The sequence below is a fragment of the Cyrtonyx montezumae genome, unplaced genomic scaffold (genome assembly GCF_038088225.1).
Source record: "Cyrtonyx montezumae isolate F1298 unplaced genomic scaffold, pur_monq_1.0 scaffold_67, whole genome shotgun sequence".
Taxonomy (NCBI): domain Eukaryota; kingdom Metazoa; phylum Chordata; class Aves; order Galliformes; family Odontophoridae; genus Cyrtonyx; species Cyrtonyx montezumae.
In genome coordinates this window covers 499,305-524,617 of record NW_027072075.1, presented here as the reverse complement: position 1 = coordinate 524,617, position 25,313 = coordinate 499,305, and the positions used below count along the sequence as shown (strand labels likewise).

The following is a 25,313-nucleotide window of genomic DNA, read 5'->3' as shown; positions in this document are numbered from 1 at the left end:
AGAAACAGCCGTAGTAAAGATGCTGTATGATCCCAATTTCGTCCCTAACAATCCACACCAGGACCGTGATCCTGATAGAGTAAGGTGCACACCTGATGTATATCACAAGCTCTCAAAAACAGCACCAGAGAGGTACGCAAGTACACTGGTAGCAATGTTCCATAGATTCGAGGGTCAAGACAGAAGACTCCCAGTTTATGAATTGACTATTGCACTCTAAAACTTTGAACAGCAGTTTCCACCATCACGTGCTTCCATTGCAGCTATAGTAGCATAAGAAGTAGGTGAGATAAAGAAAACTATACTGGACGAACTGTCATTACTGATGAATAGGGATGAACCTGTGTCAGTATTGGAAACACCTGATGAAGACGAGCATGACGCAAAGAATCTGATGAAGCAATTTATCAAACTGTTGAAAGTCTCGGCCACCAAAGGCAACCGCCTCTCTGCACGAGCAAATGACGGCAGTAACATCATGTCACGTGTGGCCATGTGGAGCTTCTTACGAGAAAACGGAGAGGACATGAGGAAGTGGCATAAAAAACCCACTCCTGCACTGCGAGCACGGTTGAGAGAACTACAGCAGAGATCAGCCACCAATGAAATTGCTCCCGTCACTGCAGGTAACCAATAGAGGGGCCCTGCCCTCATCCAGGGGAGGGAAAGGGATAATAGAGTGTATTGGACTGTGTGGATTAGATGGCCTGGCACATTAGAGCCACAAAGATATAAGGCACTGGTGGACACTGGTGCACAGTGCACTCTGATGCCCTTGAGTTATAAAGGGACAGAATTGATTCATATTTCTGGAGTGACTGGGGGTTCTCAGGAACTGTCTGTGTTGGAGGCAGAAATAAGCCTCACCGGTAAAACCTGGCAGAAGCATCCCATAGTGACTGGACAGGGGGCTCCATGCATACTCGGTATTGACTATCTCAGAAGGGGACATTTCAAGGATCCCAAGGGGTACCGATGGGCTTTTGGAATAGCTGCTGTAGATGCAGACAACATTCAGCAGCTGTCTGTTTTACCTGGCCTGTCAGAAGATCCGTCTGTTGTGGGGGTACTGAAAGTGAAAGAGCAGCAGGTACCTATCGCTACAAAAACAGTGCACAGACGGCAGTACCGCACCAACAGGGATTCCTTGCTCCCCATTCATAACTTGATCCGTCAGCTAGAGAGCCAGGGAGTGATCAGCAAGACTCACTCACCTTTTAACAGCCCCATATGGCCGGTGCGTAAAGCCAGTGGAGAATGGAGGCTGACGGTAGATTACCGTGGCCTGAATGAAGTCACACCCCCACTGAGTGCTGCTGTGCCAGATATGTTGGAGCTGCAGTATGAACTGGAGTCAAAAGCAGCCAAGTGGTATGCCACTATTGACATTGCCAATGCATTCTTTTCTATTCCTTTGGCCACAGAGTGCAGACCACAGTTTGCTTTCACCTGGAGGGGCGTTCAGTACACCTGGAACCGTTTGCCCCAGGGGTGGAAACACAGCCCAACCATCTGCCATGGGCTGATTCAAACCACACTGGAACAGGGTGGGGCACCTGAGCACCTCCAGTACATTGATGACATTGTTGTGTGGGGTGATACAGCAGAGGAAGTTTTTAAAAAAGGAGAGCGAATAATCCAAATTCTTCTGGGTGCTGGTTTTGCTATTAAACGGAACAAAGTGAAGGGACCTGACCAAGAAATTCAGTTCCTGGGAGTAAAATGGCAAGATGGACGTCGTCACATTCCAGGAGATGTGATTGACAAAATCACCAGTATGTCACCACCCACTAGCAAGAAAGAGACACAGTCTTTTCTGGGTGTAGTAGGTTTTTGGAGGATGCACATCCCAAACTACAGCCTCATAGTAAGCCCCCTCTATCAAGTGACTCGGAAAAAGAATAATTTTGCATGGGGTCCTGAACAGCAGCAGGCCTTTGAGCAAATCAAGCAGGAGATAGCCCGTGCTGTGGCCCTGGGGCCAGTTCGGCTGGGACAGGATGTGAAAAACATCCTCTACACTGCTGCTGGAGAGAAAGGTCCCACTTGGAGTCTGTGGCAAAGAGCCTCTGGGGAGACCCGAGGCCGACCCCTTGGATTTTGGAGCAGAGCGTACAGGGGTTCAGAGGAGTGCTACACTCCAACTGAGAAGGAGATTTTGGCCGCATACGAGGGGGTTCGAGCTGCCTCTGAAGTAATTGGTACTGAGACACAGCTCCTCCTGGCACCTCGACTGCCAGTGCTGAATTGGATGTTCAAAGGAAAGGTTCCCCCCACCCATCATGCTACCGATGCCACCTGGAGTAAGTGGATTGCACTGATTACACAACGAGCTCAGATGGGGAACCTCAACCGTCCAGGAATCCTGGAGGTGATCATGGACTGGCCTGAAGGCAAAAAATTTGGAACATCCCCATCAGAGGAGATACCACGTGCTAAAGAGGCCCCACCATATAACGAACTACTAGAGAATGAAAAGACATATGCCCTCTTCACTGATGGATCGTGTCGTATTGTTGGGAAGCATCGCAGATGGAAGGCTGCTGTGTGGAGCCCCACACGACGAGTTGCAGAGGCCACCGAAGGAGAAGGAGAGTCAAGCCAATTTGCGGAGGTAAAGGCTGTCCAGCTGGCCTTAGATGTGGCTGAGCGGGAGAGGTGGCCCATGCTATATCTTTATACTGACTCTTGGATGGTGGCAAACGCTTTATGGGGGTGGTTGCAGCAGTGGGAACGGGACAACTGGCAACGGAAGGGTAAACCTATTTGGGCTGCTGAACTGTGGAAAGACATTGCTGCCCGAACAAAAAGGTTGGGTGTAAAGGTGTGCCATGTAGATGCTCATGTTCCTAAGAGCCGGGCAACTGAGGAACAACAAAATAACCATCAGGTAGATCGAGCTGCCAGAATTGAGGTGTCTCAGATCGATTTGGACTGGCAGAACAAAGGAGAGCTATTTTTAGCTCGGTGGGCCCATGAGATCTCAGGCCATCAAGGAAGGGATGCGACCTATAAGTGGGCTAGAGACCGAGGGGTGGACTTAACTATGGATGCCGTTGCACAGGTTATCCATGACTGTGACACATGTGCCATAATTAAACAGGCCAAGAGGATGAAACCCCTCTGGCAGGAAGGGCGATGGGAAAAGTATAAATATGGGGAGGCGTGGCAGGTTGATTATATCACCTTGCCACGAACTCGCGATGGTAAGCGTTACGTGCTCACCATGGTGGAGGCGACCACTGGGTGGCTTGAGACATACGCAGTACCCCATGCTACCGCCCGAAACACCATCTTAGGGCTCGAGAGACAAGTCCTATGGCGACATGGCACTCCAGAGCGAATTGAGTCCGATAATGGGACTCATTTCAAAAATTCTCTTGTGGATATCTGGGCCAAAGAACACGGCATTGAATGGATCTACCATATCCCCTACCATGCACCAGCTGCTGGTAAGATCGAGCGCTACAACGGGTTGTTAAAAACCACGTTGAGAGCAATGGGTGGCGGGACATTCAAGCACTGGGAGAAGCATCTGGCAGAAGCCACCTGGCTGGTCAACACTAGGGGATCAGTCAACCGAGAGGGTCCTACACAGTCCGGCTCCATACAGACCATAGAGGGAGATAAGGTCCCTGTGGTACATGTGAGGAGCATGTTGGGAAAAGCGGTGTGGGTCCTTCCAGCCTCTGGAAAGGGCAAACCCCTCCGTGGAACTGTTTTTGCGCAGGGACCTGGGTGCACCTGGTGGGTAATGGATAAAAATGGGGACGTCCAGTGTGTCCCACAAGGGAATTTGATGCTGGGGAATGCAGTCTGTAATTATGTGTGTATGTATGTATATATATATATATATATATATGTTTCTATGTAACTCATGTTATTACTGTTTGGTTATGTATAGATGTGTGTTAAGCATGATGTGATGATGTGGAATAAGGGGTGGAATGTTGTGGTTTTGTGGTTTTGATGCCGGTATTCCACATCAGAGCATCATGCAGCAGTGAAGGAGTTAATGCTGGGGGAGCAGCAGAGGGGAGGGGCGGAGCTCCGCACCGGATGCAGGCGGCGCTCGGTCTGGGCGCGTTGCTCTGGGCTGCCGTGGAGGTTCAGCACGTGTGCTTCCCCTGCAGGTCCTCCTTAGCGTAAGCTCATAGCTTTTGGTTTGGAAATTGTTATATCTCTCTCAATTGTTCAATTTTATTAGATTTAGTAAAGTTACCGTTCCTTCTCAAATCGTGCCGTTGTTTTCTTGTAGACCCATCTCTTCCCGCTGTTTCCCCCTCCCCCCCGGAGCGCGGCTCTGCTCGGGCGGCCGCGCGGCCACTGACGCAGTTTCTTTTTCTCTCCCCTCTCCCTACTCGGTTTTCCCTTGGGTCACTGTCACGGACAACACCGTGACAATGCGTTATGGTATTACTCAGATTTTTTTCAATAGCTCATTAGTTAGAAGATTTTGCAGGTGAGATCCTCTCAGGCAGGGATTATGCTGGTGTTTTAGTTCATTGAAATAAAGAAGTGATATTTCTGTCTCAGCCAGTGCTGATACAGTCAGCAATGAGGAAAATGTGTGCTTTAGAGTCATGAAGCATAATAGTGTATGCACAGTTTTCCCTAATGCACTTTTGGATTAAGGACCATCTTTGTCTCTTATGTGAAATGCCTTTCTTGCATGCACCAGTAGCTTTAATGTTTAACGGAATTTGAAGTGTGGTTTTTCTTACAGTACGTATACAGAAGCCCAGTAAGGTGATCAGACACACTTCTTGCACTTCAGATGTGACTGCAAATGGTCCTTGCAGTGAGGTGGGGGATTTTGGAGTCCTGACAACAGCCCCAGTTACTGCAGAGTGACTCTTCACTCCTCTGGATCAGTTCTTCACTGTTTTTCAGTATTTTTAGATGCTTCTGGTAAATGATATCAGCTACCTGAGATCATATCATGTCAGTGGCAAAGCTTCAGCCACGTGTTGCAAGTCAACCTTTGTCCAGCAGTGTTCTGGGGCTGAGCTCTACCCTGGCAATGCATCGAGGAAAATGGAATAAGGCTTCCCTTGCTTCCCTTAGTCTTTATGAAGCGTTTCAGGATTTTGAAGGGACAGTGAACAGTAATTTTATCATGCAGAAGAGTTTTGCACCTGAAACCCAGATGTGTTGCACAACTAGTGATGTGCCAATAAATGTATTGTGGTGGAATGATTTGCTTTCATACCTATTGTGATCAGCTTGGCAGTTCTGTTTCAGATACCTTGATTTATTAGCCAAGTTAGCAGGTACACATCATTTGCTTAATAGCTGCAGAATGCTAATAATACTAAGCAGTCTTTCACCTCAGCTTCTGATCTGAGATCACTTGGGGTTAAGGGGAACAGACTTCATTCTGAGCACATGAAATCTGTTCTAAACACTCACTTCTGATAAATATTTCCCTCTTCTCTTTAACTGTCCAAACATATGAACTATGTTTTTAAATCCAGTGAGCTAAGATTGCAGCCTAACATGTTGCCTCCCATCTCTCCTCTCTTTTCCAGCTACTCAGGCATTCGGTGGTGCTGCGAGTTCCTTGGTTCAGAGGTACAGTATTTTGGGGTTTCCTGTCTCTTCTGTTGGGTTGCCAGTGGTGTGCTCCCATGTGGAATACCAGATTTCCTAGCAAAATCCCAAGTGTGTTAATCAGCCCCCTTGCATATCTTAGATGATACAGGGTGAAAATTGTTTGGTTTAGGTCTTAGCTCTCACAAGGCTTTACTCATAGATTACTTCATCAATCAGACAGACTGTTATTTAACCTGGTGAGTTTACCCTGAGTTGCATTTTATGCTAGAAATAGTAGTTGTTCCTCCCTTTGTCAAGTCTGTCTGTATTTCTGTAATGACCATGTTTTTTTTAATGTTCCTTTCCATCCTTGCAAACTGTACAGAGATAATCTCTGCGATGGGTGTAGTTTATTATTCTTCTGTAGAAAAAGAAGAAACCATAAGCTGGTACATGTAAAGGCAGGCAGAAAAAAATCTGATGCCCACAAAATGTGTAAATTAATATAAATAACCATTGCACTTTATTGTTTTCTGACAATATTCTCATCTCCCAGGGGAGGCTTTACAGTGTGGCTTCTGTTACAGAGAGCCTTTTCACAGGGTGCTTTGTGTATCTTGCTCTGGAAGACCTCCCAGTAAAAGATGTCCATCCCTTCCGCCTGCCCCATACCTGAAATGGGCTGCACACTGACAATTAAATACCAGGACTGATTTCATGTGCACTAAGGAACAAACTTTTCCTGTAAGCAGGCGGATGTTGGGAGCAGGTTGCTCGTTATTTGGCCATTGAAGCAGAAGAGGGTGCTGTGGCATGCTTTGAGGATGGAGATTGCTAAAAAAAGAAATAGGCTTTCTTGAAACTCTGTGTGATGAACGACTTGATTGGCATTTTCCCTTTACTCTCTTCATGTATGTAATGCCATAAAGCAACCTGTGACCCTGTAGAATAACAAATGCATTTATCCTTTAAAAACTTGCCTTTCCTCTTAATATATGCTTTGGGAGAAAAACTAAATATAAAACCCTACCTCTTCCTTTTTTTGATTTTAGCATATCTGAAGAGGGCAGCAGTGTCCCCTCTGGTAAAGGTGGAACAAAAGTCTGTCGTACCTTCAGCTACATCAAGAATAAGATGTCCAGCAGCAAGAAGAGCAAAGTAAGTGCTTTGTAATTTTTGTAGCCACAAAAAAACCTATAGACAGCAATGATTAATTATGTATTTCCATGCATTTCCTTACTGTGGTATTTATGTATTCACCTGACTGTATTTTTCCTTTTGCGAGGGGAGGGTTTTTTGTGTGGTCCTAGGGAAGAGTAACGTGGGAAATTTTAGCAGCCCCAAATTAAAATGCATCCAAGGCAAGGTTTCCTCTGCTGTGTTTTGGTCTCGTTTTCCCCTCTGACTTGTTTTCCATTTTAGAGAATAGATTGTGCTCTAGCATGAGTTATGGTTTTGCAGTGATCAATGGGTCTAATTTTGCAGTGCCTGAGAGGCATTTAATAAAATGAAGACAGGAGCTGTAAGAAGGGACCAGCTGCCAAAGGTTTACATCGTGTTTCCCCTTTTTTCCTACCTTTGCCACGGAGTTCCTATGCACTGCTCAGTTGCTCAGACCATGACCCTGAGAGATGACCATTGCTTATTATTTCCCCAATTTCTGGAGGAGGAGGGCTGAGTTTGCTGAAGGTTAAGCACCTTCTCAGCACAGACAAATTTCCTGGGTACAGAACTGGTTATAGAAATAATTACATTAATGCTGCATGCTTCACAAAAGCAGGCTACTTTTCCCTTAGGACATCCCCTGAAAATGAATATATGTTTGGTGGTTTTGTTTTCTTCTGCTTGGATATTTACAAGTAAAAGAAAAATATGACAGCTATTTGCTCTGTCTTTGTTGGAATCGTGGAATCATTAAGATTGGAAAAGATCACAAACATCTAGTCCATCATCCTGCTCTTAAATAGGTGTCATCCATTTGAGTTCACTGTGTTCATGGTTGTGTTTGAAACTGTCAGTCAAGCTAGAATTAATCCCAGCCATCACTCATACACGAAAAAACTGCAGTATGTGGCAGTTCTGGTGTTTTGGCTGATGAGAAAGCCATGATATCCAAATCTCAAATTCTCTTCTGCTTTTGGTGTTTGTGCTGCACACGTTTCAGGACTTCAGTGGTACATTTAATTATTTCAGTGTAAAAATTCTTGGGATCGTTGAGTTCTCGAACTTTTAGGGCTGATTAAAACATTCAAGATTTAAAAAGAAAAACAGCAAACCTTGAAATAGGAAGTTAGACAGGAAGGGTTGGTTTCTGCTGCTGTCTGGGCTGTCAGCAGGGAGAGGGAGAATGCAAGTTCTTTCCAACTAGGTTTTGCTATTCTCCAAACCTGGCTTCAGAAATGCATACTTTTCTAAGATTAACCATGAAATAAAGCACTTTGGAGAATAGTAATGGCAGTGGCTCTTCTTGAAAATGAGTTTTGGGGAAGTTCTTTAACAAAAGATGTCTGGATTATTAACTGTAGTGAAGATACTGGTGCACATTTGTGGGTATTTACCCTGCACTAAATGTTATGTGGGGATTAGTCAGTGAATCTCTTGCAATCAGCAGCACACACTGCCTGATGCTCTTAAAGTCTGTAACACTCCGTGTCCCTATCAGTTAGAAAAACTCATTTTTCTTCCTTTTGGCAGAGAGTTTCTGGTAAATGATGACATAAAAGTAGCATGAGTAATTTCTCCTCAAGTTGTGTGGTTCATGGGCAGTGTTGTACAAGCACTTTGGTATATAGGAGGGACTGAGCACTTGAGAGGACCTATAGAGCAGGAAGAGTGCAAGTGTAGGGAGCCTTCAGTGGCACTCTGTACTGAAGTATGACACTGCAACACAGAGATGTGTTCACTTTTACTTTTTATACATCCCAAACATCACAGAGTTTTGTTTGACCAATAGCTCTGCCTTTTAAAAGTGCTGGAGCTGCACTTTTAAGATCTGCCTGGAACACTGCTTGCTCCTCTGTCGTGGAGCTTCACATGTCCTGACAGTAGAGAACAGCTCTGGCAGTCCTGGTGCCATCACCAAGAACTTAGCTGCTCCTTAGTTCTTGAATGAGGCTGAGCTTGGTGGGAGGTGGGCAGGTCAGTCACTGAAGAACAATGTGGGATGATAGTGGGATAATGACGGCTCAAGGAGGCAGAGATGTCTGCAAAGCATATTCTTCCGTTCAGGTTTTCCCCTTCAGTTGCACCTGGGGTCAGTAAATAGCACTTGTGTCTGTAAGGCTTTGCAGGAAGAAGCTCTGATGCTGGCGTTTTGCCTGGAGTGTGTTGGGAGAGGGCAGCATTTAGGCTGGGTTACTAATTATTTAAGCGTGTCATTGGAGGCACAAAAGTTTCACTCCTGACAGCAGCAGAGTTCGATACTCCTTTTAACTTCTTCTTGGCAGTTGCTCACACAGAGAGCTCTGCAGCTCTCCAGTGTTTAGGTTCCTCTTGTGAAATATTTAGCAAAGGGCATGTGGCATAGCAGTAACAAAATGCGGAGTTAAGTTCACAAAAGCCTTTGCCAGGTTCAGGTTCACCTTCTCTTAGAGATGTCATGAAATCTTCACTAGTAGTTGAAGTATGGATTTGGAGATGAATAGCATTTTGTATATAGAAAGACAAGAAGTCACTATAATTCAAATGTTGAGTTCTTCTGTGGAGATTCCTATAAAAATTAGATGGTAGGCTGTGTTTGGGAGACCTCTAAATCCACAAAATGTATGCTTCAGGGGACATTCCTCACACTTTGAGTAGTTGGCAAGCTTCTGTCTCAGGTAGAGGTAGAAAGATAGGCAAAATCTACTGAAAATCAGAGAAGCTGTCTGTGCTTAACATCTTTTCAGAGACTGTTGAGCAGTTACAGGGTGGAACTGCGGCTTCCTGAAGACAAGATAGTTTTTTTCTGGTGTTGTTATTGCTCCTCAGTCTTTCTGTGATGCCATATTTTAAGAGTTTGTGAAAGCTCATTGGCTTCATTCGTTTGGGATTACTTGAGGGTGTTGAAAAAAGCTGTCCCTGCTAGTAAGAGGGAAAAGGAAGGAAGAAAGTAAGTCATTAACCCAAGCAAATGTAAGAAGGCAAAGGTGGACAAACACAGCTGCCTTCAGAGCAGGCTCAGTTTCGTCTCCTTTGGTGAGATACCCGTGCAGAGAGCTCTGCAAATTGGTAGTATGTAAATCTATTTCCATGGGGCCCTAGGTGTTGGGGTTTTTTTTTTAGGGTAGGCTGTGTAGACACATGGCCATTGTTACAGTGCGCACCAATGGATATCATCATAGTGCTGAAGGCAAACACTGAAGAATTTGTGACTAGAGAATAGACCTCTGAACAGTAACGAGGCATTCATTCTTTTTCTTGTGGCAGAAGAAGGAGAAAGATAAAGAGAAGACTAAAGAGAAGGACAAAGATTCCAAGGAAAAGGAGAAAGACAAGAAGACATTAAATGGACACCACTGCAACCTTCGTTGTAGCCCAAGCCATGTGTCACCACTGTATGGAACCTTTCCATAAGGATTTGTGCTACTGTGCAAGTAAGTTTTGTCTTCCTCTCTACTTTTATTGTGCATTGAATTTGAATTGGGAAGCATGAACCTGGTGCTGTACTGTTCTCACATTTAAGCAATGGTGATGTGGGGCAGGAAGGAGTCTCTGGAGGTGGTGATTCATGTGGTTATGACTTATGGAAGCTGTGCAGAAGTGAATCACAGCCACACAGAGTTGTCCTGCAGCCTCCTGCCTAGCTCCTGCTTGGACACGGCAGCATCCTCTGCTTAGCAAGATGTATCAGTCTTGGGTGGACTTGGGTTATTTCAGCTGTGTGGTGTGGGTTGGGACTTAGGTGCTTGGTTAAAACTGATGCTGGACAGAGAATGCTACCTTGGTTCAGGGCTATTATTTCCAGTGGATGTCCCATCAGCTGAAACACTGCTTCAGCAAGTCCTCAGTGGAAGCATAATACAAAAAAGAAATGCTAGCCTTTTTCTCCATTTTGATGTGATGCATCCACCATCAAGTGACATGTGAAGTACATGGAAGACAGTGCAGGCAGTACAGCAAAAGGGGTTTCTATGAGCTTGGTCATGTTTTCCTTATTTCTCATCAGATGGCTTCTCGTGTCCATAACTGATCGGGTCAGTGGCATTTATGTGGTCACAACCAGAATGTGACTGGGTTATTTGGTGACCCACCATGTGTTCTCACTGAAGCTCAAGATTGTCAGTTTTTCACTATTAGTTTCTATATTGTCTCTGCCAGCCTAGAGATGAGGCAGAGTGTTTACCAGCATTGCACCCAGGCTGCAGCAGGAGGCTCTGCCTCTCTTTGTTCATGCTGATTGTGCATGAGCCAACTTAAGTGGGAAGGGGAAGGAGCAGCTAGCTGTGTCTCCAGAGGCAATTTGAAGTTTCCTGAAAGGGAAGAGATTTCATCAAGCTTGTTTGCATGAGCAATGCTGTGTGTCATCTTGATGGGAGATGGAAAGCAGCATCAATTACAGGCTTTCAGATGCATCTTTTCCTTGTCCTCACTCTACCTTTTTAACTCTACTTTAAGTCACTTAGAAGATATATCACAATTTATCTTTTATATCCTGGTGAGTTAAAATAATCTAACAACACTGTGTAGCAGCACATGTTTTAGTAGAGATATTATTTCATTGTTTTCCAAGTTCAAATAGAAAATTACTGCACTTTTTCTGCATTGACCAGAAAAATGGCTGTTACTTTGTACATCTAAGTGTGGTCTATTGTCACACCACATCCTAAAATAAACTCCTCGATACCTTGAAAATAGCAGATAACCAGCAGCAGAGGCTGACATTATGTGGACCAATTTTTTTCAGCAGAAGTGACAGTGCTGTACCACTATTATCACTGCTTTCTCACCAGTAGATGACTTTTTCTTAATGATTCTCAAAGGATTAACTAATTGCAAGTCAGCATCTGAACCTTTCAGTGGCACCCCCTCTTCCTGAACAGCCAATTCTGAAAGACTTATTGTGCCCTGAAATGGATGGGAAAGGGAAATAACTTTTTTTTTTAATAGGTCAGTGTATTCTTTTTTATTTTTTATGATTACTGATGCAGCAGAGAGGCTTTCTGGGTTTAAATTTTTAATATCACTGATAGTGAGGAGCTGGAGGAATTTCCTGCCTGCTCAAGGGTTAAGTTAGTTGGAGGAATAAAGTCCAGATCTTTGATCAGAAGCATGCCATGTTAACTGCAAAATGCTTTACTCCTAAATGAGATATTGTAAGGTGTTGACATCAGGTTCTCAAGGCTTGAGTTTGAATATAGGGTTCTGAATTGTCTCCCTGTCTCTTTTTGTTTGATTTTAGTGTCAGACACCAGAAGTGAGTTCTGTCCCTCTTCTTTGTTTCATCTGAGCAGTGATACTGCTTGTGGGTTTTCGCAAGAGCATGTGTTTTTCTGTCTGTCATATGCACAGGAAGTGGTGGGACATTGACTAGAACAGCAACACCCTAAGCCTTACTCTTACCTTTAGCAAGTGTCAGAAGAATAACTGGCTTTTATTAAGTAGGCCTAAGTTTAAGAAATCCTAGGAATGTGAGAGTATTTTGTAAGTCTGAGCCTGGATATTTTTTCCTTTCATTTCATATCTCTTTTAGAAATAATTCAGAGCTGTACACTTGCAGTGTGATGTACACTTAAAACGCAATTCATGGGCTGTGTCAGCACGTTTTCATGGATTTATAGAAACTATAGGTTGAAAGCACAGTGCTCAGTGCATTGGTGAATGTCATGGTTTCAGCCTTCAGTGTATTTTTCAAGCCCTGCCCTGCAGCTGCTGCCAGCTGGCAGAAGCTTCTGTTGCTTTTTCTGTTATTACTATAGTACAGAACTCAGATCCTGTACTGCAGATCTAGGCTGTGATATATCTGAATTTAGGTAAATTGGTTTCCCTGTCCTTTTCCTGCTTTTTGGACCCCAATGTCCTGGCCTTGGTAAGAGCAGTCTTTGTTTTTGCAGAGATGGTGCCACTGCCATTGGTTTCTGTTTGTCTCCTGCTTCTGCTTTCCCCCCTTTTCTTTCAGAGGAATAACTCTCATCTGTTTCCTTCTGACAGACTGCAATGCAATTGTTCACAAGGGCTGTAAGGAGAGCTTTGCTTCCTGTGCAAAGGTGCAAATGAAGGTTAGTGTTAACGATCTACGTTACTGCATTGTAAGAAAGAAATGTAAACGAATCAGTCTGCAGATGTGTACCATCTCAGGGCAGTCTGCAATGAGGAGCAAGGACAGCAGCAGACCCTGGGAGGAAGTGGTGCATAAAGAAAATGTGAGGGTATCCAAAATCTGAAACTAGATTCTCCCAGAGCAAACACCATCCTTCCTGTGCAGGTGTAATGTGATCAACGCATACGATCAAAGAAAGTTTCTCATTGGCAAAACTTCAGGTGTACCCAGCACCCATAAATGCAGGATCTCTCATTTTTGAATACGACATCCTTTTATGCAGCATCATGTGCATATATAATGCATGATGAAATGTATTAAATATGTATGCTGTTTATATGAGGGGTATGCAGAATCTGTGCTCGTTCCAAATGTGAGGAGCCTCTTCTGCAGCATGTCTCTTGGAGCCAGTTACTGCTCACACCATTATGATCTAAAGAAACTTCCTCTATGATTTCAGTTGTTCCCTTGAGTAGTCAGCCCTTTCTCTTTCCATTTTACTGTTTTAATTTTACTGTTTATTTTGCCCATTTCATGTACAGCAACAACAGTAGTTGCTGAGGGTGGCTCCATTATATGCTATAGATGTTGGAGACCTGATCTGTTCTGAGAGGATTCAGTAGGGACATGGCTTTGTAGTTGCGTGGCACAGCCCCATGGGAGAGAGTTATAGTGGATTTCCTTTTTCTTCCAGCCACAGAAAGGAATGCTGCAGGCACATGATACCTCTTCTCTACCCACAGTGACCATGAGAAACAAAGGTAAAGTTTCCTTCTCCCTTTTGGTGATGGTCTCTGTCTGCTGTTCCCATTGTGACTGATTAATATGAGTGATTAAGCAGATAGAGCAGGGGTGAGTGCATCCTGCCTGCACGGTAAACACTATTTGGGACTTTAGAAGTGGTGCTAAAGCTGCACAGATGGTTTAGTCTTATGCTTTGAGGTAGTAAAATTAGGAAGTTAAATTCTGAGTAGGAGCAATGCTGACAAAGTTTATATGGCTGCCCTGAGGTGTATGCTGCACTGCAGAGCTACCCAAAGGGACAGGTGACAAAGAACTGGAATGAAATAGCTCACATGACTTTTGGAGCATCGTAATTAGATAAGTTCAGTTAGTGACAGCTTGTGGATCACCATTGTCACGGTGTTATCCGTGACAGTGACCCAAAGGAAAACCGAGAAGGGAGAGAGGAGAGAAAAAGAAACTGCGTCAGTGGCTGCGAGGCCACCTGAGCAGAGCCGCGCTCCGGAGGGGAAGGGGGGAAACAGCGGAAAGAGATGGGTCTACAAGAAGACAACAGCACGATCTGAGAAGGAACGATAACTTTACTAAATCTAATAAAATTGAACAATTGAGAGAGAGATAAAATTTCCAAACCAAAAGCTGTGAGCTTACGTTAAGGAGGAAAATGTAGGGGAAGCACACATGCTGAACCTCCATGGCAGCCCAGAGGAACACGCCCAGGCAGAGCACTGCCTGGCATCCGGTGCGGAGCTCCGCCCCTCTGCTGCTCCCACAGCATTAACTCCTTCACTGCTGCATGATGCTCTGATGTGGAATACCGGCATCAACACCACAAAACCACAACATTCCACCCCTTATTCCACATCATCACATCATGCTTAACACACATCTATACATAACCAAAACAGTAATAAGTTACATAGAAACACATATATATATACATACATACACACATAATTACAGACTGCATTCACCCAATATCAAATTCCCTTGTGGGACACACTGGACGTCCCCATTTTTATCCATTACCCACCAGGTGCACCCAGGTCCCTGCGCAAAAACGGTTCCACGGAGGGGTTTGCCCTTTCCAGAGGCTGGAAGGACCCACACCGCTTTTCCCAACATGCTCCTCACATGTACCACAGGGACCTTTATCTCCCTCTATGGTCTGTAGGGAGCCGGACTGTGTAGGACCCTCTCGGTTGACTGATCCCCTAGTGTTGACCAACCAGGTGGCTTCTGCTAGATGCTTCTCCCAGTGCTTGAATGTCCCGCCACCCATTGCTCTCAACGTGGTTTTTAACAACCCGTTGTAGCGCTCGATCTTACCAGCAGCTGGTGCATGGTAGGGGATATGGTAAATCCATTCAATGCCGTGTTCTTTGGCCCAGATATCCACAAGAGAATTTTTGAAATGAGTCCCATTATCGGACTCAATTCTCTCTGGAGTGCCATGTCGCCATAGGACTTGTTTCTTGAGCCCTAAGATGGTGTTTCGGGCGGTAGCATGGGGTACTGCGTATGTCTCAAGCCACCCAGTGGTCGCCTCCACCGTGGTGAGCACGTAACGCTTACCATCGCGAGTTCGTGGCAAGGTGATAAAATCAACCTGCCACGCCTCCCCATATTTATACTTCTCCCATCGCCCTTCCTGCCAGAGGGGTTTCATCCTCTTGGCCTGTTTAATTATGGCACATGTGTCACAGTCATGGATAACCTGTGCAACAGCATCCATAGTTAAGTCCACCCCTCGGTCTCTAGCCCACTTATAGGTTGCATCCCTTCCTTGATGGCCTGAGATCTCATGGGCCCACCGAGCTAAAAATAGCTCTCCTTTGTTCTGCCAGTCCAAATCGATCTGAGACACCTCAATTTTGGCAGCTCAATCTACCTGATGGTTATTTTTCTGCTCTTCAGTAGCTCAATTCTTGGGCACATGAGCATCTACATGACACACCTTTACACCCAACCTTTTTGTTCGGGCAGCAATGTCTTTCCACAGTTCAGCAGCCCAAATAGGTTTACCCTTCCGTTGCCAGTTGTCCTGTTCCCACTGCTGCAACCACCCCCATAAAGCATTTGCCACCATCCAAGAGTCAGTATAAAGATATAGCATGGGCCACCTCTCCCGTTCAGCCACATCTAAGGCCAGCTGGACAGCCTTTACCTCCGCAAATTGGCTTGACTCTCCTTCTCCTTCGGTGGCCTCTGCAACTCGTCGTGTGGGGCTCCACACAGCAGCCTTCCATCTGCGATGCTTCCCAACGATACGACACAATCCATCAGTGAAGAGGGCATATGTCTTTTCATTCTCTGGTAGTTCGTAGTTCGTTCGTTTATCTCCTCTGATGGGGATGTTCCAAATTTCTTGCCTTCAGGCCAGTCCATGATCACCTCCAGGATTCCTGGATGACTGAGGTTCCCCATCCGAGCTCGCTGTGTAATCAGTGCAATCCACTTACTCCAGGTGGCATCGGTAGCATGATGGGTGGGGGGAACCTTTCCTTTGAACATCCAATTCAGCACTGGCAGTCGAGGTGCCAGGAGGAGCTGTGTCTCAGTACCAATTACTTCAGAGGCAGCCCGAACCCCCTTGTATGCTGCCAAAATCTCCTTCTCAGTTGGAGTGTAGCACTCCTCTGAACCCCTGTACGCTCTGCTCCAAAATCCAAGGGGTTGGCCTCGGGTCTCCCCAGAGGCTCTTTGCCACAGACTCCAAGTGGGACCTTTCTCTCCAGCAGCAGTGTAGAGGATGTTTTTCACATCCTGTCCCAACCGTACTGGCCCCAGGGCCACAGCACGGGCTATCTCCTGCTTGATTTGCTCAAAGGCCTGCTGCTGTTCAGGACTCCATGCAAAATTATTCTTTTTTCGAGTCACTTGATAGAGGGGGCTTACTATGAGGCTGTAGTTTGGGATGTGCATCCTCCAAAAACCTACTACACCCAGAAAAGACTGTGTCTCTTTCTTGCTAGTGGGTGGTGACATACTGGTGATTTTGTCAATCACATCTCCTGGAATGTGACGACGTCCATCTTGCCATTTTACTCCCAGGAACTGAATTTCTTGGGCAGGTCCCTTCATTTTGTTCCGTTTAATAGCAAAACCAGCACCCAGAAGAATTTGGATTATTCGCTCTCCTTTTTTAAAAACTTCCTCTGCTGTATCACCCCACACAACAATGTCATCAATATACTGGAGGTGCTCAGGTGCCCCACCCTGTTCCAGTGTGGTTTGAATCAGCCCATGGCAGATGGTTGGGCTGTGTTTCCACCCCTGGGGCAAACGGTTCCAGGTGTACTGAACGCCCCTCCAGGTGAAAGCAAACTGTGGTCTGCACTCTGTGGCCAAAGGAATAGAAAAGAATGCATTGGCAATGTCAATAGTGGCATACCACTTGGCTGCTTTTGACTCCAGTTCATATTGCAGCTCCAACATATCTGGCACAGCAGCACTCAGTGGGGGTGTGACTTCATTCAGGCCACGGTAATCTACCGTCAGCCTCCATTCTCCACTGGCTTTACGCACTGGCCATATGGGGCTGTTAAAAGGTGAGTGAGTTTTGCTGATCACTCCCTGGCTCTCTAGCTGACGGATCAAGTTATGAATGGGGAGCAAGGAATCCCTGTTGGTGCGGTACTGCCGTCTGTGCACTGTTTTTGTAGCGATAGGTACCTGCTGCTCTTTCACTTTCAGTACACCCACAACAGACGGATCTTCTGACAGGCCTGGTAAAATAGACAGCTGCTGAATGTTGTCTGCATCTACAGCAGCTATTCCAAAAGCCCATCGGTACCCCTTGGGATCCTTGAAATGTCCCCTTCTGAGATAGTCAATACCGAGTATGCATGGAGCCCCCTGTCCAGTCACTATGGGATGCTTCTGCCAGGTTTTACCGGTGAGGCTTATTTCTGCCTCCAACACAGACAGTTCCTGAGAACCCCCAGTCACTCCAGAAATATGAATCAATTCTGTCCCTTTATAACTCAAGGGCATTAGAGTGCACTGTGCACCAGTGTCCACCAGTGCCTTATATCTTTGTGGCTCTAATGTGCCAGGCCATCTAATCCACACACTCCAATACATTCTATTATCCCTTTCCCTCGCCTGGATGAGGGCAGGGCCCCTCTATTGGTTACCTGCAGTGACGGGAGCAATTTCGTTGGTGGCTGATCTCTGCTGTAGTTCTCTCACCCGTGCTCACAGTGCGGGAGTGGGTTTTTTATGCCACTTCCTCATGTCCTCTCCATTTTCTCGTAAGAAGCTCCACATGGCCACACGTGACATGATGTTACTGCCGTCATTTGCTCGAGCAGAGAGGCGGTTGCCGTTGGTGGCCGAGACTTTCAACAGTTTGATCAATTGCTTCATCAGATTCTTTGGGTCATGCTCGTCTTCATCAGGTGTTTCCAATACTGACACAGGTTCATCCCTATTCATCAGTAATGACAGTTCCTCCAGTATAGTTTCCTGTGTCTTCTTTATCTCACCTACTTCTTCTGTTACTATAGCTGCAATGGAAGCACGTGATGGTGGAAACTGTTGTTCAAAGTTTTGGAGTGTAATAGTCAATTCTTAAACTGGGAGTCTTCTGTCTTGACCCTCGAATCTATGGAACATTGCTACCAGTGTACTTGCGTACCTCTCTGGTGCTGTTTTTGAGAGCTTGTGATATACATCAGGTGTACACCTTACTCTATCAGGATCACGGTCCTGGTGTGGATTGTTAGGGACAAAATTGGGATCATACAGCATCTCTACTACTGCTGTTTCTCTCAAAAATTGGATGCCTTTCTCCACGGTGTTCCATCTTTCCACCTTAGGCTCCAGATCATCTTTGTAAGGATATCTATCCTTTACAGCCACTAGTACTCGTTCCCAGAGGGTAGCGACTCCATTCAGACATCTGCCAATTCCTCTGTCGATAGCTGGGTCTCGAGCAATGCTTGCCAGTTGGCGGGCTTCGCTGCCATCTAGGGACACGCTGCTGGCACCGCTGTCCCAACACCACAGCAACCAGGTGACAATAGATTCACCCGAGCGCCGTACAAACTCCTTTCTTGAACCTTGGATTTCAGTCATCTTTAGGGGCTGACGAGTAGTGGTAACAGTGACTCCATCATCATCACTGACTTCTCCATGTCTCTCACTTTTCTTAGTGGCCTTTCTAGGTGGTGGTGGTGGTGCTGCTGCTGCTGCTGAGGAGGGCCCCTCGCCTGGATCTTCCTTTTCTTTCTCTGCTTCTTCTTCTTTCCGTTCTAGGCGCGAGGACGGCCGTGTCCATTTCTGGCCTTCCACAGGGGCAACCGACACTGATACCGGTGCTTCCTGTGATTGGTCAGGTCTAACTTCGAGGTTTTCATTTTTGCTTTGGACCTTGGTTTGGAAACCATTTCTCTCCAGAATATCAATTATAGCTCGATAAGCACAAGCCAGACCCCAAACAATACATTCCTTCTCAGATCGTCCTGAGTCACATGACTCCTTACCTAAACACTCACTGAATTTCTCAGGATCCCACAGGTGCTCAAGATCAAAATTGCATAACACCGGGGGTCCCCACGCTTCTAATTTCTTTCCTAATTTTTTCCACCTTCCCTGCCATTCAACACTCTATGGTTTTGAGGAAGGCTTCCTCCACATGATATAAATTGCCAAGGGAGCATTCAGAAAAATTGATAACACAGTTGTCAGGTTGACATCTTGAAAATAGGTAAAGACCTGAAAAGAGTAACTGGAAACCATTCCAAATGCCACATAATCTGTCATGTTAGCCAGGGTGTCTAGGCAGGACGTGTGTAACCCCCTCAGCACACTGAAGTAGCTGTATACATACATTACTCCGGTGCTGAACATGAGGAGCTTAAAAAGACGCCAGCATGCTATAAGTTACATGAAAAACCTTAGTCCACTTAGCACCAGATTTACAATGGAGTACCAATACTGCACTGCCCGCATTCTCCACCAATAATTGTCACGGTGTTATCCGTGACAGTGACCCAAGGGAAAACCAAGAAGGGAGAGAGGAGAGAAAAAGAAACTGCATCAGTGGCCGCACGGCCGCCCGAGCAGAGCCGCGCTCCGGGGGGGAAGGGGGGAAACAGCGGGAAGAGATGGGTCTACAAGAAGACAACAGCACGATCTGAGAAGGAACGATAACTTTACTAAGTTCATAAGTTCATAAGGTTGGAAAGGACCTATAAGATCATCTAGTCCAACCATCCTCCTATCACTATCTCTACCCTACTACTAAATTAAGTCCTTTAGCACCTCATCTAAACGCTTCTTGAACAGCGCTAGGGATGGTGCCTCAACCACCTCCCTAGGCAGGCCATTCCAGTGCCTGACCACTCTTTCAGAAAAGAAATGCTTCCTCAGGTCTAATCTAAATATAATAAAATTGAACAATTGAGAGAGATATAACATTTCCAAACCGAAAGCTGTGAGCTTATGTTAAGGAGGAAAATGCAGGGGAAGCACACGTGCTGAACCTCCACGGCAGCCCAGAGGAACGCGCCCAGGCAGAGCACTGCCTGGCATCCGGTGCGGAGCTCCGCCCCTCTGCTGCTCCCACAGCATTAACTCCTTAAATGCTCTGATGTGGAATACCGGCATCAAAACCACAAAACCACAACAACCATATAGTGCCACGCTCTATGATACAATCATACCCACTGTGGTTTTTGTCATCAAATTCAGAGGAATTGCTCCAGGAACTAGAAATACATCTGAAGAAAGGAAAATATAGAGTTAAGATGAAAGGATTAGTCACAGATATATGATAGCATGAGAAAAGGTTTAGTGTGGCCCTGTAGTATGTACAGATGGAAAAACCTATCAAAAGATCTGACCAGAGGCTGGAGGATGGATATAGCCACAGGATCTCCTTGCACAGAGTAATGCAAACCAACACAGTAGATGGCTATGTGTGATTAATTTTTGAATAATGTTAAATTTGGCTTCTCGATTGTATGTTTCTGGACTTGCAGATTCCAGCCAATTCTTTTAGGTATAGTGCAGTAATTTCAGCAAAAAGGTCAGTGTTCTTTTCTGCCTGAAACAATAGTGGGAAGAGCTCAGTCTCTGCTTTTCTGCTTAGGAGCACTGCTGGACATCAAAGCAATCACAGAAAAGATCACTGTTAACAAGTCCTTATTGGCTTTCTTACTGCCCAGCAGAAATAAATTAAGCTTAAGCATGTTGGGCCTAAGGAGGACAGAGTTTCACAGGTAGATGTGATCGCTGATGCTGTATTAATACTGTGTGTGATGTCTAAATTCTGTTTAAAAGTATTTGAGCATCCAGCACTCACATTTACTGTCTGAGACAAATTCCAGATTGTCTTGGTCAAAGCACGGAGACTTTGCTTTGTCCAAATCCTGCTTTAACAGTGCCACAGGAATGCCTGGGGGGAGGCAGAAAGCTCAGGCTTCCCTGCAGTTAAGTGTGTCTAGCAGCTGCAGCTCCTAGTGCAACTCTAGAGCAAAAAGGAAGAAAATGTCAGAGCCTGCTTTCTTTAAGACTGCCATCACTGCAGCTTAGAACACAGTTGTACAAGCTGACTTTTCTCTGGAGCTTCTCTTCCAGGGTCACAACCTAAGAACCTTGCTCCCGATGAGAACACCGCCACCTCACTACTCAATAACAGGAGATCTCAGCAGCCTACAGCACTTTCAGAAAGTGTCTCAGTACAGAACATTTCAGGCTAAGGGTTCTGCCTGTGAGTACATGGGGATGATCTGCTGGGAGCGTGGAGAAATTCAGATCTCATTAAAAATCAGCTTGTGTTGTGGGATCTGCATTGAAAGTACGAAAAAGGATCACAAAACCAGAAGGGCCCATATTATATATGACACTGTCAGCTGTCTTCTGCAAATTCAGATGGTCTGGGTCAGGTATAGTCGTGGTGTGAGTTCAGAGGTATGGTGATATTAAGGACCACTTCACAGAGATGCTCTGGGCTACAGGAAGCCAACAGGCCTTGGGGTTGGAACTGTGCCATCACATACTTTTGTAGCCCAGGCACAGTATAAATTTTTGTGTCCGTAATGTCAGGGCAGATGCACAGTGCTGCTGCCTTCTCAATGTTTTGGGAATGTGCTATGTGTAATTAACTACAAAAGGTCACAGAAGCAAATAAAACGTGTGGTTCCTATCCTAGCTGCACACTGGCTAATAATGCAAACAGGGCAGTAGCATGGACTGGGGCATTCTGGACAATTGGCATGCCTTGGCTATTCGTGGTGAAACTTATTTCAGTCTGCTTTTTTGTATCTTGCTCTGAGCAAGTGGCACAGACTATTGTGTAGCCTTTTTTATTACATTTTTTCATGGCTTGCTCCAATAACAATGAGGGTGGGAAGTGACAGTGTAAAATAGAAAGCAATGAAAAGGAGTTACCCAAACCATAAAACCTGAGGTGTGATTCTGTAAAGAAGCGCTGTCATTTAGAGCTGTAGGTCTGGTTTGTGATGTTGTAAACAATATCCTGTCTTCTGTTCTTCTTCAGTGTTGGGAATGATGACAGTTTAGTACACACTTGGAAATTTCTGTCACAGTCCATGGACTCTATACAGAAAATTAGTCGAGTGAAGTAATCCACTGAGTCATTAGTTGATGAAGGTAAGACATCCCAGGGCGCTTAACAGCAGCAGGAAGGTTTCCATGCTGCTTTCCAGAAAGAGAAAATCCAGTTTGACATTTAAAAAGAAAAACTCATGTTGAATGGACAATCGAAGTCCATTTAATATAATGTTAGAGTGATAGCCTGAAAAAAAAAAAAAAGACACAACACAGTAATTTCTTGTTGAACTGTGGGAAAACATTTAGGAGGTTTCAGTTACAGCTGAGTTGCTTGGAACGGAGCTTGAGGGCAAACATTTCCACTTTTGCTGTGTTCCTTTGGCCTGTTCATACAGCCACATATGGAATGTACCTTTTTATGCTGATATGAGGCTTTTTTGTTGTGGGGACAGAAAAAATTTGCCATTTGCAAAGAGATATTGCATTGATGGATGTAATACCTGTAGTGTTCAGTTGTACCTGCGGTTCACATTTATGTTGCTTTGTGAAGGTGCAAACATGAATGAAGGACAGCTCGTGGGAGACCTGGAGCTGGATTCCAAGCAGCTGGAGGTAGAGTCCTGGAGCCAAGCAGTGGACAGCCTGTTCCTACAGCAGCAAAACAAGGATGTTGTCACACGGCAAGATGTCATTTATGGTGAGACATGCATGGATGCTGATTTTTCACTCTTGATATATACACGTGCATATGTTTCAGAAACCTTATGTCAGTGAACGGGAAGATTAACTGTAAGACCTCAGGAGCCAAAGTGTCATTCTTGAAATTCTTAGAAACATAATGTGTTTTATGAAAGCTTTGTCTGGAACTTCCCTGGAAGCCTTAAAAAAAAAACAACCTCTTTTCTTTTGTCTGCTGCTGATGTTTGAACTCAGGTATAGCACAGCAGCTTGCTAACAAGTCCTCTCCTCCCTGATTCAAAAGCCATCTCCTGCATGATAGAAATGAACAATGATGAGGCTGATGGTGAAATGTAGGAAGAAGGTAACAGTGCTCATGGTTCACACCTCAGCAGCAATACCTGTGGCTTTTTATTGTGACTTCTCTGCCCCAGATTTCTGCCAAAAGCAAAGCTATTGATTGACATTTTAAACACCTGATGTGGAATTTTCTGAAGCCACTTCGAGAAGCCCAATGAGCTTGCTTGGAAGAGCTTCCTAATGAGAGTTTTTCATTGTACTGTACACTCAGATTCTCTGCCATGATGTTGTCTTAATCCTATACAGAGCTCATGCAGACAGAAATGCATCATATCCACACCCTGAAGATAATGAGCAACGTGTACAGCGCAGGGATGTTACAGGAGCTGCAGTATGATCAGCAAGTTGTGGACAAGATCTTTCCCTGCCTGGAGAACTTGCTGCACATACACGGTCAGTTCTTCCAGAGGATTCTGGAAAGGAAGAAGGAGTCATCGGCAGACGAAAGTGAAAAGAACTTTGTTATCAAGAGGATAGGTGACATCCTGATAAATCAGGTAAGCCGTGGATAATGACTGCACTTAGGAAAGTGTAGCTGGAAGCCAAGTGCTCCTGAGTTCTCGCTTCTCCTCCCTCCTGTTCATTCTTGTTAGACAGCTATACCCGATGGCACCTTTACATGCAGACAAAACTCTACCTCTGTTTTTAAGTACTTTTTGCTCTTTTGGAGGGAGGTGTAATGATGAAAATTTGTTTGGTTTGCATTGTGGAAGAGAGGAGCATTTGCTAACAGGCACCACATGATTTGACCCGTAGCCAGGAGGGAAGGCAGTAGCTGGCAATGAAATGTGTGAAGTGTGTTACTTCAAGATATTTAAGTTAAAGAAATATACAAGAGCTTGCTCTATCTGTGTTTTCTCCAATTCTCCTTTTTTCCAACTTGCTCTCTTTTAAATCCTGTTCAGGTGCAGTCCCAGATTCTGTGCTTAGTGTGAATGCAGTGAAGCCACAGGCTCCGCTCATGACTTCCTAGAGATCTAATTTCTTGGCTTAGATAGCTTTTTTACTGATATGTTTTCATAAAACTCTTCAGAGAGACTGACAGGCAGTGCTGGGACATTGCACCAAGAGCTCAGTGGAAGTTGGGTCTTTACATCTCTTGTCTTGCAGTTCTCCAGTGAGAACGCTGAGAGAATGAAGACATATGGCGAATTCTGTGGGCATCACAATGAGGCAGTGAATTACTTCAAGGACCTGTACGCCAAGGACAAGCGTTTCCAGGCTTTTGTCAAGGTAGGACCCGGTGGATGAGCAAGAGCCAATGGGGAAGAAGAATATTTCCTTTCTGTGCTCCATCCAGTGAGCATTTTAAAACTTTTCATATTTGTTTCCCAGGAAAAAATGAGTAGCTCCTTGGTAAGACATCTTGGGATTTCTGAATACATCTTGCTGGTAACACAGAGAATCACCAAGTACCCAGTCCTGTTACAGAGGATACTGCAGAACACAAAAGGTAAGGACAAGTTCTTTTCTAAGCTCATCCATTGTGCATTTCCAGGATCTTTATCGACTGAAGTAGATTTTCTAAGTATTGGATGACTCACACTGGTGCAATGGGATAACCACATTTCATCTCTGTTTTGTGTTGGTTGATCAGATGCCTTGATTTAGTTGATGTAGTCTCTAGCCAATTACAGAGCCAGTGTGCTTAGACTCCAGAGTCTTCCAGCTTACTTCCTTATTTTCTAATGGCTAACCTGTGTGATTAGATTGCTCATTTCATATGTACTGTCTTCAAGTATACTGGAACAGCTGCCAGCCTCAAAACTGTGAGTGAAGATTTTTGTGAAGCCCTCCTTAGGAGGGAGAGATACAACATGCCTGGGGTTAATATTAAAAAGTAAAAGTGCAGGAATCTGAGAAGGAGAAGAGAAAGGAAGGGAGGGAGGGAGGGAGGGAGGGAAGGAGGGAGGGAGGAATTCAGAAGGAAGGAAGGAATTCAGAAAAAAGGAAGGAATTTGGAAGGAAGGAATTCGGAAGAAAAAAATTTGGAAGGAATTCGGAAGGAAGGAATTCAGAAGGAAGGAAGGAAGGAATTTGGAAGGAATTCGGAAGGAAGGAATTCGTAAGGAATTTGGAAGGAAGGAATTTGGAAGGAAGGAATTTGGGAGGAAGGGAGGAAGGGAGGAAGGGAGGAAGGGAGGAAGGGAGGAAGGAAGGAAGGAAGGAAGGAAGGAAGGAAGGAAGGAAGGAAGGAAGGAAGGAAGGAAGGAAGGAAGGAAGGAAGGAAGGAAGG

At 45.1% G+C, this 25,313-nt stretch overlaps 1 pseudogene; it reads left to right on the top strand.

Annotated features, from left to right (window-relative positions):
• Positions 1–4,403: 4,403 nt before the first annotated feature.
• The window catches only part of LOC136057468 (A-kinase anchor protein 13-like), a 39,279-nt pseudogene continuing 18,369 nt past the window's right edge, over positions 4,404–25,313 (top strand).